The sequence below is a fragment of the Theropithecus gelada genome, chromosome 13 (assembly GCF_003255815.1).
Source record: "Theropithecus gelada isolate Dixy chromosome 13, Tgel_1.0, whole genome shotgun sequence".
Lineage (NCBI taxonomy): Eukaryota > Metazoa > Chordata > Mammalia > Primates > Cercopithecidae > Theropithecus > Theropithecus gelada.
In genome coordinates this window covers 7,675,813-7,680,615 of record NC_037681.1, presented here as the reverse complement: position 1 = coordinate 7,680,615, position 4,803 = coordinate 7,675,813, and the positions used below count along the sequence as shown (strand labels likewise).

At 40.1% G+C, this 4,803-nt stretch overlaps 1 protein-coding gene and 1 pseudogene across 1 annotated transcript in view; both read left to right on the top strand.

Moving 5' to 3' along the window:
- SH3RF3 (SH3 domain containing ring finger 3) overlaps nt 1-4,803 on the top strand; it is a 371,252-nt gene that overhangs the window by 117,546 nt on the left and 248,903 nt on the right. The gene's annotated exons all lie outside the window — the stretch shown is intronic.
- On the top strand, nt 1,798-1,986 carry LOC112604685 (annotated as a pseudogene).

Genomic DNA, 4,803 nt, shown 5'->3' with positions numbered 1-4,803 from the left:
TTCCTTTTCTTTTCTTTCTCTTTCCTTCTTTCCTATCTTTCTTTCTGTCTTTCTTTCTGACAGAAGTTTGCTCTGTTGCCCGGGCTACAGTGCAGTGGCGCGATCTGGGATCACTGCAAGCTCCGCCTCCCAGGTTCATGCCATTCTCCTGCCTCAGCCTCCCGAGTAGCTGGGACTACAGGCACCTGCCACCATGCCCGGCTAATTTTGTGTGTGTGTGTGTGTGTGTTTTTTTTTTTTTAAGTAGAGATGGGGTTTCACCGTGTTAGCCAGGATGGTCTCGATCTCCTGACCTTGTCGTCCACCCGCTCTGGCCTCCCAAAGTGCTGGGATTACAGGTGTGAACCACCGTGCCTGGCCTGCACCAGATCTCTTTCTACAAAATTTTAAGTCAGTGAAATATAAATGAAAACTTAGTATTTTTACCATGACTGACATCAGTGTTTTTGAGGGTAAAACAGTGTTTCTTTTTTTTCTTTTTTGTCTAATTAGAATTCTTGTTTTTTTCTGTCCTTAAGGTTTTTCTCTACTCCTAGGAATGTTCCCTAAGGTTTTGATATAATTCAGGAATTTGTATTTAGGGAAAGGCACCTGAACCAAGTTACGAGAATTTTTAGAACATTGGAAGCCCTGGGGAAGACATCTCACCCATTGCCGGTCGGACAGAGCCAATGTGGGGGCTTCTAAACACACGTGAACTAACAGTCTCCATCAGCTCTGAATTCACCTCTGAGCTTAGCAATGTAAGCTTGTATTATATACGACTTCGTTTCTTCATGAAACGATCATCATAATAAATTTTGATATACTCGGAAAACTTAGCAGGCTTAAATATTTATTAATATTATTAAAATAAATGGAGTAATAATGGACTGGATTTTAAAGGATCTAGAATTTGACCATTTTTCTTTTTCAAAACATGATAAATACAGAAAAACCTTTAACAAAGTAACAGTAGTAGTAATAATAATAATAATAATAATAATAATGGTATGTTTCCTGGGCTAAATTTAGAAAACTTTTGAGTATGAGGCAAATACGGAAAACATATTTATATCAAAGGAGGACCTAGAAGCACACTACTAAAACTTGCCAAATTCAACTTCTATGTTTGTTGTAATTTAGTAATTAGCTATTTTAGAAAAAAAAAAAAGTGCTTCAATAGGGAATTAGGATTTTCAGAATTTTGAAGCCCTGGGAAATAATTACATCTGGTGCTATTTAGGTAGAACAAAAAATCAAATCACTTACCTGGAGTAAATCTAAAAAAGTGAAACCATTTTAAAAATTATCTTTTTAAAATTTCTAAATTAACGTTATTTAGGCATATACATTGTATTCTGCATAGCTTTTTTTTTTCAAATTATTATTATTTTTATTTTATTTTAGTTTTTTTGAGATTGAGTCTCACTCTGTCGCCCAGACTGGAGTGCAGTGGCGCAATCTTGGCTCATGGCAACCTGTGCCTCCCAGGTTCACATGATTCCCCTGTCTCAGCCTCCCAAGTAGCTGGGATTACGGGCATCTGCCACCATGCCTGGCTAATTTTTTTATTTTTAGTAGAGACAGGGTTTCACCATGTTGGCCAGGCTGGTCTCGAACTCTTTACCTTGGGTTATCCACCCACCTCAGCCTCCCAAAGTGCTGGGATTAATTACAGGCATGAGCCACCATGCCCGGCCCAAATTATCTTTAATAAAGAAATAGAGAGACACAAGACACCGGGCCTACTGCGGGAGCATGAGGGACGCCGTGCATTATGTTCCAAGGCATCTGTGAACCCATAGAGTAGACACCATGAGCAAACCTCACCCTCCCGAGTTGAAAAAGCTTATGGACAAGAAGTTGTCATTGAAATTAAATGGTGGCAGATGTGTCCAAGGAATGTTGCGGGCATTTGATCCCTTTATGAATCTTGTGGTAGATGAATGCATGGAGATGGCGACTGGTGGGCAACAGAACAATATTGGAATGGTGGTAATATGAGGAAATAGTATCATCATGTTAGAAGCCTTGGAACGAGTATAAATAATGGCTGTTCTGCAGAGAAACCCATGTCGTCTCGTCTCTTCATAGGGTCTATTTTACTATGATATAAAAATTAGGTCGTGTACATTTTCATATTATACATTTTGTTAAATTAACTTTTGTAATAGTGAAAAAAAATTAGATATACTAGAAAATACCAAATATTTAATATTTTTAATACCAGTTTTCTAATCCCTTTAAAATACATAGTGAGTTTTAAGAGAATGGGTTCCAGGGTTCTAGACTTTGAGTTCTCAACCTTATGTTCTTAAATTGGCAAAAGTACCCCCCAAATAAAACAAGATAAAACTTTGACCGAACACAATGGCTCTTGCCTATAATCTCACCACTTTAGGAGGCCAAGGCAGGAGGATCACTTGAGCCAAGGAGTTAGAGATCAGCCTGGGCAACATAGTGAGATGCCATCTCTACAAAAAATACAAAAATTAGCTGGGTGAGGTGTCACAGGCCTGTATTCTGAGCTATTCAGGAGGCTGAGGTTGGAGGCTGGATTGCTTAAGCCTGGGAGGCAGAGTTTGCAGTGAACCAAGATTGCACCACTGCACTTCGGCCCGGGTGGCAGAGTGAGACAGACCCTGTCTCAGAGGAGGAAAAAAAAAAACGAAACTTTCAACATTATAATTTAAAAAGATGTTTTAGGCTTAATTTAGAAAGTTTACATCGTTCAACAGAAGCAGAGTTTATTTTCAGAGGAATATTTGGGTGCAAACTGTCAAAATTTTCTGAACTTAATGTTTACTTCTGAAACTGCTTCCTCAGGTTCGTTTTATAAGCTTTGTCTTTTTACAGGCCTTCAGTTTTAGCTTTGTCATGGGTTGATCAGCTTTCCTGGTGTTCCTGGGACTGAGGAGTTTCTTGGGATGTGGGACTCTCAGTGCTGAAACTAGGGGTATTTCAGGCAAACTAGAATGAAAGAATGAGTTAAGATGGGTTATGTCCCGATAAACCCATCAGTCATTGGAAGTATCATAAGTTGAAAATGCACGTAATACACCAAACCTACAGAACCTCATAGCTCAGCCTAGCCTATTTTAAATGTACTCAGAACAATATACATTAGGCTGGCTAATGTAATCAGCCTACAGTTGGGCTGAATCATCTAACACAAAGCCTGTTGTATAATGAAGTGTTGAATATCTGTGTCATTTACCAAATATTATCTTGAAAGTGAAAAACAGTGGTTAATGTAGCTGTGTGAAGTATGGTTTGTGTATTGTATTGTGCTATAATAAAGTGGAAAAGTCTTAAGTCAGCCCATCGTAAGCAGGGGACTGAAGTAGGGGACTGACTGTCAATCACCCTAGTCTTCTTGAACCTCAAAAAGCAAAATCCATCAGTTTGAATTTAGACCCACATGTCTAGCCTTTAATTTCTTTTCTTTCTTTTCTTTTCTTTTCTTTTCTTTTTTCTTTTTTCTTTTTTTTTGGAGCTGAAGTCTTGCTCTGTTGCCCAGGCTGGAGTGCAGTGGTGCAATCTCAGCTCACTGCAACCTCCACCTCCCGGGTTCAAGTGATTCTCCTGCCTCAGGCTTCTGAGTAGCTGGGATTACAGCCTTGCGCCACCATGTCTGGCTAGTTTTTGTATTTTTAGTAGAGGTGGGGTTTCACAAGGCTGGTCTCGAACTCCTGACCTGAAGTGATCCGCCTGCCTCAGCCTTCCAAAGTGCTGGGATTGCAGGCATGAGCCACCGTGCCCGGTCTACCCTTTAAATTTGATTAAGGTGCTTTGATTAGTTCATTTCCTTGGGAGGCAGAAGTGTTTACAAAGAAAGGGGCCCCAGGATAGGCTGTGTCCATGTGGTTTCAGGACGTGGGCACCGCTATCTGGGTGGGCTGGCGAGGGCATTTTTTGCTGCCCAGCTCTCACGTTTCCCAGGCTTGCTATTTGTTTTCTAATCCAGGCAGCAGAAACACCACTTGTGTCCATGATTTTCATGCTGGATCTAAGATGATGAGGCAGCAAATTCTTATTCTGACTAATTTAACAGTCTTTCGGTTTAGCCTGTGCTTGGGGCTGTGCTTAGAATTTTGATAAAAATGGTTGTATCTGGGTCATTTGGAAAGGAATTAGGCTGTCTGGAAAATAGAACATATAATAGAACAGGTGGTTATTAAACCACCAGGCCAAGTGGAGACCATGACTTCTCTTTGATTTAGATGCAAAGACTACTATAGAGGTTGACACAGAAAGATTTGTGATTTGTAATTTGTAATTTAAGAAAATAATTGTTCAGGGAGCAGAAACCAGAAAGTAATATATGAGTATTTTGTCTTGAACTGCATTTTCTTCTTTCTAAAAGCATGGAACTCTTTAATTCCCCTCCCACAGCTCTTAAGGCTGTCAAACGTAGTGGGAATGGTGCCTGGGCCCTGAGATGCGTAGGTTATACACCATACAACTCAGAGGCCAGGCACCATTCACGTCACATTTATCCTAGATTTGTCTTGAAGGGGTGCTTTTCCTGACCCACATGAGAATTTCCCTGGGCTAGTGGCAGCCAGCATGACTGCCTCGCCAACCCCTCTAGCAAGGACACTTAGAGGAAAACATGAAGGAAATCACATTTTTCTTCTCCTAACATTTTCTAGACTTCTTCACATCAGACCTTTGGATATCTGACCTGAGGACAATCGATACGTTTTTCTAGAGTTTTTAACATGCAGCAGCATAGTGGCTTAGAGTGCAGACTGAGGAGTCAGTACTATAATTTTCTTTTTTTTTTTTTTTTTTTTTTTTTTTTTGGGGGGTTTTTTT